This window comes from Danio rerio, chromosome 14, assembly GCF_052040795.2.
Source record: "Danio rerio strain M-AB ecotype USA chromosome 14, GRCz13ab, whole genome shotgun sequence".
NCBI lineage: Eukaryota > Metazoa > Chordata > Actinopteri > Cypriniformes > Danionidae > Danio > Danio rerio.
The window spans coordinates 10,928,884-10,942,500 of record NC_141034.1 but is presented as its reverse complement, the minus strand read 5'-3'; the positions used below and the strand labels follow the sequence as shown (position 1 = coordinate 10,942,500).

The window sequence follows — 13,617 nt, the reverse complement described above, 5'->3', positions numbered from 1 at the left end:
TTCTGATAAAACAGAGCTGCTAATCACTTTTCGATTAAGACATTGTCTTGTAGAATTCAGAGTGTTATATTCAGTTTGACTCAGAGTCGAGTGATTCACAAATGCTGCGCGAATCGGTTCGACCAAATCACACACACAAAAAAAAAACAGACAAGCTGTTCAAAAGATGATTCGTTTGCTAATTGGACAACAATACTGTATACTGCATCCCTATTAGGAGAAATATGGTACTGTGGCGAGCTGAGCAAAGCCGTGTAACCGCTTCTGTGATAAGACTGAACTCCCCATCCATCAGCTTCTTCCTGAATTACGCTTGAGGATCCTCAGGACCGAATTCACTCTGAAGAGATAACACACAAGAGGAAGGGGCAGATATCCTTTAGGTGCTTGCGACAAAAAAGTCTATAGGATGGAAGTTCTAAGTGGATGTCCAAACTAACAGTTCGAGCTGATGATAGACATGACGATCAGCAGAAACAACTTTGGCGACTTCTAACAACCGTTATATGACTGACACTACGTCTGTATTTACTGCTCAGTTCAGTTTATCTCGTGCTTTTTCCCTCCACTGCGGGCTCTGCTAGTATTAAACCACATCTTCATAAAGTACATCTGATTTAAACTTGTGGAAATACATCGTAGAGAATCCGTTCATCTGCCGTGCGAAGGTGACTGCACTTGAGCATCATTCAGTAAGTTGACTATGAATTAATGGATTGACGGATTGTGTCGTGTTGTTGTTTATAGGAAATTTCTATTTTTTATTCTATTTTTTTATCTTTATTTTTTTAACTCTAATATTGTCGTTTGTGTTATTTATCTAGTACTATTTAGGAACTACACTGGCAGCGTCTGTTCTGCTAATTAATTATGAATATGCCTTGACTTTATGAAACTACTACATGAAATACTTAAAACTGATGAGGGATGGTTGACGACCATTACAAAAGTCACTATGGTAACCATTAAAAGATGGTACTTGTGTGGGTACTGGTGCAATGTAAAGAAAAAGAAAAATGTGCAATCTGTGATTTTACCTAGCTTTAACTCAGTACAGATTGATTCAACCACTTTAATTTGACAGTATTTTGCAGTATTATAATAAAAACAAAATGAACTATAAATGTTGAGGAAGCTTAAATATGAAATCATTATGGTTTTACAGCACAAGCAATAGACTTATTTATCATATAGGGGCATGGTTGCTATGGTAAAAGTAAAATCTAACTCGGATGGGTTTATATACCCTCAGAATTGAAGTTGATCACATACAAGCCAGAATTATTAGCCCTCCTTTGAATTTTTTAAAAACATTTTTAAAACATATATTTTCTTCTGGAGGAAGTCTTATTTTTGATTTTGGCTAGAATAAAAGCAGTTTTTAATTTTTTTTAAAAACATTTCAAGGTCAAAATTATTAGCCCCTTTAAGCTATATTTGTTCCGATAGTCTACAGAACAAACCATTGATTTACAATAACTTGCCTAATTACAGAACCTGCCTAGTTAACCTAATTAACCTAGTTAAGCCTTTAAATGTCACTTTAAGCTGTATAGAAGTGTCTTGAAAAATATCTAGTAAAATATTATTTACTGTCATCATGGCAAAGATAAAATAAATCAGTTATTAGAAATGAGTTATTAAAACTATTATGATTAGAAATATGTTGAAAAAAGCTTATCTCTGTTAAACAGAAATTGGGGTAAAAAATAAACGACGGCTAATAATTCTTATTTGAAGCATATAAAAAAAATGCATAGATTGCACACTTAGTGTCACTTTACTTAGAATACAATCATTAGTGATTGATTGATTCACTGGCAACAAGTGTTCTTCGGCAACAGCCATAATCTCTGATCATATTTGTCCTTGATTTAGTATATTGTGTTTTTTTATTCTTTCATGCAGCAGCCTAGTTAGTTTCACTTGTGAACAATACAGATATCCTACAAAAACAACAGTATGAGTGGTTAGTGGATGATTTTAAAGATTTCAATTATGCTGATATATCCTAATACAAAGATAAAATGAGATATTTTCTTTAATCTAATTTTCGTGATGGTATTTTTCACCAACACACTGCAGTATGCATCTTACTTTACCTTTATTTCATACAGATTTTAAAACTTTCTCTCAGACCTTCACATTTCTTAAAGCATCTCACTGGCAGACTGGCCATTTGATGCCTATTGTATTTCTGTTTCTTTAAAATTCATGAACATAAATTTTCAAAAGGTCTTGAAGTTTGGACTGTGCGATTTTGGTGCTTGATGTGTAACAAAGAAATCTGACTCCACCGGTAAGCTTATTCCATTGTTTTTCCCTGCATAATTTGGGGTTTTAATTTGCACTGATGGAATATTGCATGAAGACTTATTTTAGGGCAGTACTAATGGCTTGTTCTCTAATGTACACTGATTTTTCTTCAGGTGCTAAAGTGTGATGGATTAGTGAAGAGAAGCTATTGTAGCCGAAAGTAGCTACTTCGGCTTTACTTTAATTACAGTCGTGTTTACTGACAATTAATCACATTAAGTTAAGCCTTTTCCCCTCTGATATTTGCTGCATATTTTCAGTACAATTATTAGGAAATAAATTATGCATGTTGGGGGAAAGGAGTAGATGTGTACTGTTGGGAGATCTCCAGGACCATGCTTGTCTAAATGAATGTCCTGTGTTAAGATGTGTGGTAATTCCTTGTATGTAATATGGTTACTGTACTTGCTAAACTGCCTCTGTAATTAATGTCAAAGTAACAGATGGGTAATACACTTCAACCTGACATGGTTTTAATCAACAATTCAGAGCATTACAAATGCAGTCGCAATCCCTCACAGCTGTAATTTGGACAAGAATAATCCCTAAAGTCTTATTTACTGAGATAATAGAGTTTAATTGAGTTTATCTGCTGTGACTTTGTTTTTTGCTCCACAATTGCTACATTGTAGCTGAAGTAGTGCATATTTACATATATGAATAACCATTTAAAGCATATTTCATGTTTTATAAAATGTAAAAAATAGCACACGATTGACTGAAATTCTAGAATATTCAGCAAGTGGAGTAGATAGGATCTAGATAAGAACAATGCATGTTTGAATGGTTGTCAATGAATGAGATGCAACATTTTATTTTAAATATAACCTCTTCAATAAGTTTTTTTTCTTCTATAATATAGGGCTGCACAATAAATTGTTTCAGCATTGATATCGCAAAGTGCAGTCACAATAGGTACAGGTACATCATAGGATGTGCAATGTTGTGTCTGGATTATAATTGATCATTTGCATGTGTTTTTTGAGGCATGAAGAATTAAAAGGGTTCAGGCATTAACAATTGTACCATTTGTAACTTTGAAATTAATATATTAATAATGATAAATCATTTAGAAATTTTTTTTTATTGAATGAACACTATGCAGTATTATTTTGCATTTGATTATTTAATTACTGTATACCTGAATACTATTAGACTGCTTGGAAAACAAAACGCTGTTTATTGAGCTGATCTTTTTGTTTATTGTATTTATCAATGCTTTTAGATTGTTTATTATACAAATACACTTCTCTACAAAATCATAATGACCCCAATTAATCGAAAATTATGAATTCCTCTGAAATACTTATTTAAGTCATCTAGTGAGATTGTATTTATATACAGTTGAAGTCAGAATTATTAGCCCCCTCCCTGAATTATTAACCCCCCTGTTTATTTTTATCTCCAATTTCTGTTTAATGGAATGAAGATTTATTCAACACATTTCTTAACATTTTAACTCATTTCTAATAACACTTTTTCAAGACACTTCAATACAGCTTAAAGTGACATTTAAAGGCTTAACTGGGTTAATTAGGTTAACTGGGCAGATTAGGGAAATTAGGCAAGTTATTGTATAATGATGTTTTGTTTTGTAGATAATCTGAAAAAAAGCCTAAATGGGCTTATAATTTTGACCTTAAAATGGATAAAAAAATAAAAATAAATAAACTGCTTTTATTCTAGCTGAAATAATACAAATAAGACTTTCTCCAGAAGAAAAAATATATAACAGAAATACTGTGAAAATTTCCTTGCTCTGTGATACATAATTTTGGAAATATAAAAAAAAAAAATGCAAAGGGGGGATTGACTTCAACTTTATATCGCAGAATAAAAAAAAAAAAGACATTGCAATGTTCGATTTTTCTAATATCGTGCAGCCCAACTATAATAAGATTTTACAAAGAAATAAACAAGAATAAACCTGACAACAAAGCGCTTGAATGAGACAAGCTTGTAATCACTGCCTGTGCTTTATAAAGTAGGAAGTTCCTTGTTGTAAGGTGCAGCATTAAAGGAATAGTTCACCCCTGAGTTAACATTTTGCCATCATTTAATCATCCTTAAATAAATATTTTTCTAATAAAAAACACAGATTTCATCAGGATGGCTGTATGGTTCTCATTGAATATATAATCTCTTCAATAAGTGTTTTATTCTATAATATGAGCTGCACAATATATTGTTTCAGCGTTGTTATCGCAATGTGAACATTCGCAATAGTTGCATCATAGCATATGCAATGTTAAGTCTGTTTTTTAAGACATGAGGATTTTAAAAGCGTTCAGTTGTACTGTTTGTAACTTTGAAAAATAAATAATAATAAATCTTATACAGTTTTTTTAATAGAAGGAAGTCTATGCAGTATTATTTTGTATTTGATCCTTTATTTACTGTACATACCTAAATACTGTTAGATTCTTTGGAAAACAAAACGTTTTTTATTTAGTTTATACATTTATTTTTATTGCATTTATCAACGGTTGTAAATTGTTTATTATACAAATGCACTCCTCTACAAAATCATCCCAAATGAATGGAAAATTTTTAATTCCTCACAAATACTTATTGAAGTCATCTAGTGAGATTGTAGTCATATTGCAATATATATCGCAGAATAAAAAACATTGCTATGTTCGATTTTTCCAGTATCGTGCAGTCCTACTATAATAATATTTATAATAATAATATAATAATATAGCAATGACATAAGAAATAAGCAAGAATAAACCCGACAATAAAGCGCTTGAATGAGACAAACTTGTAATCACTGCTTGAGCTTTATAAGTGGGAAGTTCCTTGTTGTAAGGTGCAGCATTAAAGGAATGTAGTTCACCCCTGATTTAACATTTTGCCATCAATTAATCATCCTCAAATAAATGTTTTTAATATGAAAAACACAGATCTTATCAGAATGGCTGTGATTTTAATTGTAATTTTCAAACAAATAAATAAATAAATAAATAAATAAATAAATAAATAAATAAATAAATAAATAAAACAAACAAACAAATAAATAAATAAATAAATAAATAAATAAATGTGTCTGTTCCCTAGACAAAACTCAGAGGAGTGAGAAAATAATACAAGGGACAATGGGTTGAAATAACAAGAGTGTAAGTAAAGGATGACAGAATGTTCTTTTCTGGGGGGTGAACTGATCCTCTTTGGGAATAAAAAGGCTTTGTAGAAGCACACTGAGTTTTGCTGGAACATTGCCAAAAACCGAATGAAAGTATGGTGGTGAAATAGCCTTTTTGTCGATGTACAAATTGCCTAAAAAGGTGAGGATGAGTGAAATTAACCCTGTACGATTGCAGGAGAGCATCTTCATGCGTTTGCATGCAACAGTGCCATGAAACTCTGGCTAAATGAAAACAGATGACAGTGCCAATCCCCATGTGGGTGCTGCCGTGCCTCTGCCACTACCATTTATCACCGTCAACTCCCTTGGCCTCTTAGAGGAAAAAAAGTGCACTCATGTTTGCCATGGAAGAAATTCTAATCTGCAGCCTTCAATGGAGCTCTTTGTAGCTCGCAGCCAGGATGAAAAACCAAGTGGAAATGAGTTTCTACAAGCCGAATTTTATTATTGTGTAAATTGATGACAATTCGAACGAATGAAGGTGTCATTAAAAAGACACTTTTTTAGATAGGAGGCTTATACCGGAGGTGTAGAACTCATTGCGGATTGCGGAAAGATAAATCGCCAAGTGCTTATTACCATAGTGTATTTCCAAATGTTCTTGAGCCCTGCACTCCCCTGGAAATAAAGCGAAATAGCTGTAACCAGAAGTTAAATAGATTTATTTGAAAGGATTTTTGCGAGCGGACGTTTATAATTAAATTTCACAAACGTGTAAATCCAGTCTTGATGGATGCTCATCCGACCAGTGTCTGACAACAATCAAATAGACTAAAAAAAAAGACAGGGCTACTTAGCATTTAAATGGCCTGTGCAGTGTTAGGAGCACCCAGTGAGAGGCGAACAAATATTTAGAGGAAGGCCTTTTTAATGAATGTGTGAGACTATGAACTGATAAAGAAGGTCAGGCGGCAAAGCAAAGTGTCAGGCGTAAAGTGATGTCGTATATAATTGAAAAATGTTCTTGAAAAGATTATATTCACATCCTGTTAAATCAGACTTCCATAAATGATAGCTTATGGTGCAATATTTTTAGTCTCTTTAAGCTAAAATACTACAAACTCTCAAGCTTTGCTACACTTTTGAATACAATCATACAAAAGGTAAATAAAGCAGTTGGTCAATAAATCTGTAAATAAATTGATGTCACTGGGGTATAACCCATCAGAAATCAGGCCCGGATTGGCTAATCGGGAGGACCGGGAGAATTCCCGGTGGGCCGGTCCGTTTTTTGGCCGCGAGGGCCGGTGTCCCTAGCTCCAGAATCTGTTGCTCTCAGCAATCACACTTTTTAAATTGATTTATTTACTTGACCACAGCCTTTTTATTCTCTATTCTCTATTGATCTATTTTAATGATGATAAAACTCAGTTGTGTCATCATTCATAAAACAGTTGTTGTGGTCGAGCGGATAGCACGTTAGGTTAAGACGCCGCGGACCCGGGTTCGATCCTCTTTAGAGTAATTTAGTGTTTTCATTTTTATTGATAAGACATATAATACTGTTAGGATTGTTGAACATTTGAAGTTCTAAAGCAGCTGTTTTCTCAAAAAAAAAAAAAAAAAAGACGTGATAGTGTCATTAGAAACTGATTTGGAAATATTTATTTATTTACTTATTTTAATATAGTCAGTCGTGAACTGAGGTGGGCCGGTCTGAGGCTTGAAACTCCAGAGCTGAAAAGGTGTCCCACTCCGGCCCTGTCAGAAATGACACTATTTTATTTTCTAGGTACTAACTAAAGCACATTTTTGGGTGCTATTATGTATGCTGAGGGTATCAATTTGTACGGGGGATGGGGGGTGTTAGGGGGGCAGGATGGGACTTGAAGGGGTTTCCATAACTCAAGTCACCCCCCTCCCCCCTTTCTTCATCAGACCAGCTAAAGCTATCAAAATGAATTATATTTTAGCCTGCCCTAGAAAGTATTAAGTGCCCCTTTAACAAAAAACAAAAGAAATATTCCTGAAGCCGCCACTGGATGTCGTGAACCAATCCGGCACAATTTTTAGTTCAATTAAATTTAAATACACATTTTAAGGTTTGTCCATATTTCAACCAATGTTGGTCTTGTAGTCATTTTTGAAAGTGTATTTTATTTAGTTTAAACATCAGTTTTTGGTGTTTTGCTTTGTTATTTTGTTTTTCTATTTTAATGTGAGAGGGATGCGGTGGTGCAGTAGGTAGTGCTGTCACCTCACAGCAAGAAGGTCGCTGGTTCCTCGGCTGGGTCAGTCGGCATTTCTGTGTGGAGTTTGCATGTTCTACCCGTGTTTGAGTGGGTTCCTCTGGGTGCTCCGGTTTCCCCCTCAAGTCCAAAGACATGCGGTACATGTGAATTGGACAAGCTAAAACTGTCTGTAGTGTATGTGTGTGAATGAGAGTGTGTGGGTGTTTCCCAGTGATGGGTTGCGGCTGGAACGGCATCTGCTGCGTAAAACATTTGCTGGATTAGGGGTCAACAATGTAAAAAAAAAAAAATTGAAAGGCTGATGGCTCATTGTCTCGTGACCCCCGAAGGGGTCCTTATCCCCACTTTGGTAACCACTGGTTTAGAATGGATGGGCATTTCTAAAAGATGAAAAATGAGAACACTTTACAAAAAAACTAAATGAAAGAAATAAACAACAACAGTAAATCTATGATAAAACCCAAGCCTATAATCAGTGACAAAAAAGAAACCCAACTTTCACTTGGCATCTAAAATGACTTTCAGCCAGGGGCATGTTTACATAATTATAAATGACAAATCTTTTGAAGCCATTTTTAAAACTGTTTTTCCTTTTATTAAATGTTTTATTTTGCAAAAAGAAACACAAATTACATGTTACAAAAAAACAAAACAAAAAAAAAAAACAGATTTGTGTGTGTGTGTGTGTGTATGTGGGTGGGTGGGTGTGTGTAATATGATTTCATTTTAAAGCTTAAATATATTCAGCAACTTAAAATAACAATACATTACTAGTTAAGTTGAATCAGACAAAATCTGTGCATGGCATGAATGGCACAAAATGCTGCATCTGAAGTGGCAATCTTGTGTAACAACCTATACTGTTGCTATTCTTATAAACACTTTTAGAACATTATAACATGCTAACAATTAAATATATTCAAATATATCATATTTAATTTCATATTTGTTCGTTCTTGCTTTTATTCATTCATTAAAACCATTTATTCAAAACCAAAATGCCTGTTTCTTTTAGCAATAATGCAATGGGCTCACTTTACAAACATTAAGCTGTAGATCTGATGTACACTCACCGGCCACTTTATTAGGTACACCTGTCAAATTGCTCGTTAACGCAAATTTAGCAACACAATGCATTTAGGCTTGTAGACATGGTCAAGACGATCTGCTGCAGTTTAAACCGAGTATCGGGATAGGGAAGAAGGGTGATTTAAGGGACTATGAACGTGGCATGGTTGTTGGTGCCAGACGGGCTGGTCTGAGTATTTCAGAAACTGCTGATCTACTGGGATTTTCACGCACAACAATTTTACAGAGAATGGTTAGAAAAAGATGAAATACCCAGTGAGCGGCAGTTCTGTGGGCGCAAATGCCTTGTTGATGCCATAGGTCAGAGGAGAATGGCCAGACAGTAACTCAAATTACCACAAATTGAGGTATGCAGAAGAGCATCTCTAAACACACAACACTTCAGACCTAGAGGTGGATGGACTACATCAGCAGAAGACCCCACCAGGTGCCACTTCTGTCAGCTAAGAACTGGAAAATGAGCCTACAGTTACATTCTCAATTTCTACTGCAACATTCAGATGGTATTATCAGAATTTGGCGTCAACAACATGAAAGCATGGAACCATCCTGCCTTGTATCAACAGTTCAGGCTGGTGGTGGCGCTGTAATAGTGTGGGGGATATATTCTTGGCACACTTTGGGCCCATTAGTACCAATTGACCATCTTGTCAATGCCACAGTGTACCCATCTTTTGATGGCTACTTCCAGCAGGATAATGCAGCATGTCATAAAGCGCGAATCATCTCAGACTGGTTTCTTGAACATGACAATGAGTTCAGGGGTGACGCAATGGCGCTATCGCCTCACAGCAAGAAAGTCGCTGGGACGCTGGTTCGAACCTCGGCTCAGTTGGCGTTTTTGTGTGGAGTTTGCATGTTCGCATTCGTGTGGGTATCCTCCGGGTGCTCCGGTTTCCCCCACAGTCCAAAAACATGCTGTATAGGTGAATTGGGTAGGCTAAATTGTCCGTATTGTATGAGCGTGTGTGTGTGGATGTTTCCCAGAGATGGGTTGCGGCTGGAAGGGCATTCGCTGTGTAAAAACGTGCTGGATAAGTTGGCGGTTCATTCCGCTGTGGCGACCCAATGAATGAATGAATGACAATTAGTTCACTGTCCTCATATGGCCTTCACAGTCACCAGATCTCAATCCAATAGAGCACATTTGGGATGCAGTGGAATGGGAGATTTAAATCATGGATGTACAGCCTGCAAATCTGCAACAACAGCGTAATGCTACTGTATCATGTCAATATGCACCAGAATCTCTTAGAAGTATTTCAAGTACCTGTTTGAATGCCACAAAGGATTTTGGCAGTTCTAAAGGCAAAAGGGGGTCCAACCCAGTCCTAGTAAGGTATATCTAATAAAGTGTGATTGTATATCGAAGCAGGAACATTAAATATTGATAATATTGTGTCTAAAATGATGTCACACAAAAGAAAAGAAAAAAATCTACTAAATAAATGTGCAAAAGTTGTCACTTGGGCAATACATTTTAAAACATGCACTGTGGTACTTTCTAGGTACTGATAAGCTCACTTTGGGGAATAATATGTAACTTTAAGGTATCAACATGGACCATTTACAGTAGGTACAATATTGTACCCAAGGTAGCACCCCTAGTGACAGCCTTTATGCCTTTATTTTCAAAACAGCAGCAGCATTGGAACTAAAAAGTGCCCGTAGACTTTCTGACACAGAGCAACAAACAGAACCTGCTCTGGAGCACACAACAAATAAACCACTGTTTATTTATTATTTATGTAGGACAATGGAAATATTATATAAAAGTATGATCTTAGAAGGAGGACAAATGAGTATCTGGCTCAGTGCTTTGTGTAGACGGGTATTTTAAAACATAAGTGTCTACCTAAAACTAGACAAGTTACCAACTATAATATATATTATTAAAAAAATAGCATGCATACACTACCTGACAAAAGTCTTGTCATCGATCCCAGTTGTAAGAGCAAAAAATTGCTTGATTTCTAGTTGATCATTTTAAAAAGTGCCACAAGGTAGATATTTCTGATGAATCATCTGTTGAACTGCATCCAAATCATCACAAATACTGCAGAAGACCTCTTGGAATTTGCATGGACCCAAGATTTTTATAGAAATCAGTCAAGTTTGGTGAAGGAAAAATCATGGTTTGGGGTTACATTCAGTATGGGGGTGTGCAAGAGATCTGCAGATTGGATGACAACATCAACAGCCTGAGGTAGCAAGACTTTTTTGCTGCCCTTTACTGTACATTACAAACCACAGGAGAAGGCAAATTCATCAGCAGGATAGCACTCCTTCTCATACTTCAGCCTCCATATTAAAGTTCCTAAAAGGAAAGAAGGTCAATATGCTCCAGGATTGGCCATCCCAGTCAACAGACATTATTGAGCATGTCTGGGGTTAGATGAAGAAGGAGATTTGGAGATGAATCCAAAGCATCTTGATGAACTCTGCGAGTCCTGCAAGAACACTTTCTTTGCTGTTCCAGAGGAGTTATTTGAGTAATTGCAGGGATGCAGTCGTCCAAGCTCATGGGAGTCATACACAATATTAATTCGTTTTCCACTACATAATGACTTTATATTCTATACTGGATGTCCTTTCTGTTAAGTGACAAGACTTTTGTCTAAACAAAGTCAGACCTTACTGTCCTACTTAAATAATTAAAAATCAAGACATGATCATATTTTATTTTGGTATGAGAAGCGTAATCTAAAGGCTTTTGCCTTTCATATAAGCGACTGTTAATACCAAATGATCAACAAGTAGTCAAGTTATTATTTGTTGTACCTAAAACTTGGATAGGTGGCAAGACTTTTGTCAGGTAGTGTATATTGCTTGATTCATCCTTGTCATGTTAAGCTCTTTTACTCTTATCTTACTTTCTTCAAGTGTTTATATTTGACACTCTTGACACATTATGACATTGACAGGCACTGTTAAATTGTTTTACTGAGCTAGAGTAGGTCAAATAGGTTATTCAGTCTGAGTAAAGTGGACTCCGCAGGCATTTGCCTGGGGTGATGGAATTCTAAGTAAAGGTTACATTTTTTGTATACTTTGTGTTTACAAAGCACTGGGTCTAGGGTTTCAGAGATCTGAGATTGCTTTCATTGGGGGAAACTCCAGTGCTCCAGATGGCCAGGCCACCCCTGCTCTTCAGCAATTCATTCATTCATATTCTTTTCGGCTTAGTCCCTTTGCCGATCTAGGGTCACCACAGCGGAATGAACCGCCAACTTATCTAGCATATGTTTTATGCAGCGGATGCACTTTCAGCTGAATCCCATCACTGGGAAACATCCATACACACTCATTATACACTTATCCATACACATACACTATGGACAATTTAGCCTCTCCAATTCACCTATACCCGAGGAGGATGTGTCTGTGTCCTGAAGGGGCGCCTGGTCTGTCCTAAGCACCAGCTGCCATTTCGAAGAATCAGCGATCTGGGGGTGTTATAGCTTTTTTCAAACACATGAAGACCTGGGGAAGGGGGTGAAATTCCAGGAGTTTTCCAGGAGAAATTATAAAACGGGAGATGTGTATAAAATTCTGGAGACTCCCGGGAAAAACGGGAGTGTTGGTACCACATGTTTTTGGACTAGTGGGGGCAACCGAAGCATCCGGAAGAAACCCACGCCAACAATGGGCGTACACTCTTCAGCAATCAATAACTTAATATAATAAACGGTATATTACAGGCAGCTGTGGGTGCTATAACTGTTACCTATGCTATTTATTCATACAACAAGAGTGGCACAAATATTATAAAGGATTGATAAAATGTTATTTTTATTTTTATTTTTTTATTAATTGATTTTAAATTAAGATTAATCTTTTCATTTTGGAGTTAATTTAGAATTAGTTCATTTATAGGTTCTTTTGTGAAGACGAGATTGTATTTTAGGCAATGATCATCTAATTCTACTTCATCATAGGACTTTTATTCCTTGATGAACTGTCAAAACATGCTGGTGTTTGCTAGTGTTACTGTAATTTTGTAATATTCATGGACTGTTTATTTGTTCGGGGGGGCATGGGTTTCCCCTACAGTCCAAAGACATGCGCTAAAGGTGAATTGAATATTGGGTGTATGAGTGTTAATGAGTCTGTAAGCATGTTTCCCAATACTGGGTTGCAGCTGGAATGGCATCCACTGTGTAAAACATATGCTGGATAAGTTGGCGGTTCATTCCGCTGTGGCGACCCCTGATGAATAAAGCGACTAAGCCGAAGGAAAATGAATGAATGAATGTTTGTTTGTTCATGTTCAAGGAGAAACACGAGACACTGCCTCACTTGTCTGCCTGAAGAAAACAGCCATCCCTGATCCATATGTGCATATGCATTATAGATAAACATAATGTATTCATAAGGCATATGCTAGCACCAAATGGGATTGTCAGCTGAATGCTTTTCCCCATAGACATCTATTGTAAGTGCATAATTGTCAACACGTTTCGTTATTTATTTAGCTTGCATTTATCTTAAGAGCAATACAATCAGTTTCGATATAAACAAAACTGCAGCTCAGTCGAAACTATTTAATTACATATTGTACATAAATTATTCAATATATGCTCTATTTTTTGCTCTTCATGCTCACAAACTGTTTTACTTCAAACATGAATAATTAGCATGTCACAACCTTGAAACTGGTAACAGAGTCTCTTGATAATTGTGGACAATTCTCTTGTCCACATTCTTTTTTAGCAAGTACAGCTTCCTCTTTTGGTGAAAATAATCACTTTTCTGTAAAAAGATATTAGCACATATGATGAAAATCATCTTGGTATAGGTATAGTGTGTCCACAGTCATATTGGAGTGATAGAAACACAACGAGAAAACAGTGGCTCATGGTATATCCATTT

The 13,617-nt window shown here is 35.9% G+C and overlaps 2 protein-coding genes and 1 long non-coding RNA gene across 4 annotated transcripts in view; 2 read left to right on the top strand and 1 right to left on the bottom strand.

The window, feature by feature from the left end:
* LOC147840770 (uncharacterized) overlaps positions 1-13,617 on the bottom strand; it is an 821,899-nt gene that overhangs the window by 106,063 nt on the left and 702,219 nt on the right. The window lies entirely within an intron of this gene.
* Positions 1-13,617, top strand: part of commd5 (COMM domain containing 5) — a 432,514-nt gene that overhangs the window by 81,754 nt on the left and 337,143 nt on the right. The gene's annotated exons all lie outside the window — the stretch shown is intronic.
* Positions 290-13,617, top strand: part of il1rapl2 (interleukin 1 receptor accessory protein-like 2) — a 596,834-nt gene continuing 583,506 nt past the window's right edge. For both annotated transcript variants that reach the window (XR_015506586.1, XM_087279997.1), the window contains exon 1: positions 290-692. The gene's annotated coding sequence lies outside the window, so the exon portion shown is untranslated. The remainder of the gene's footprint in view (positions 693-13,617) is intronic.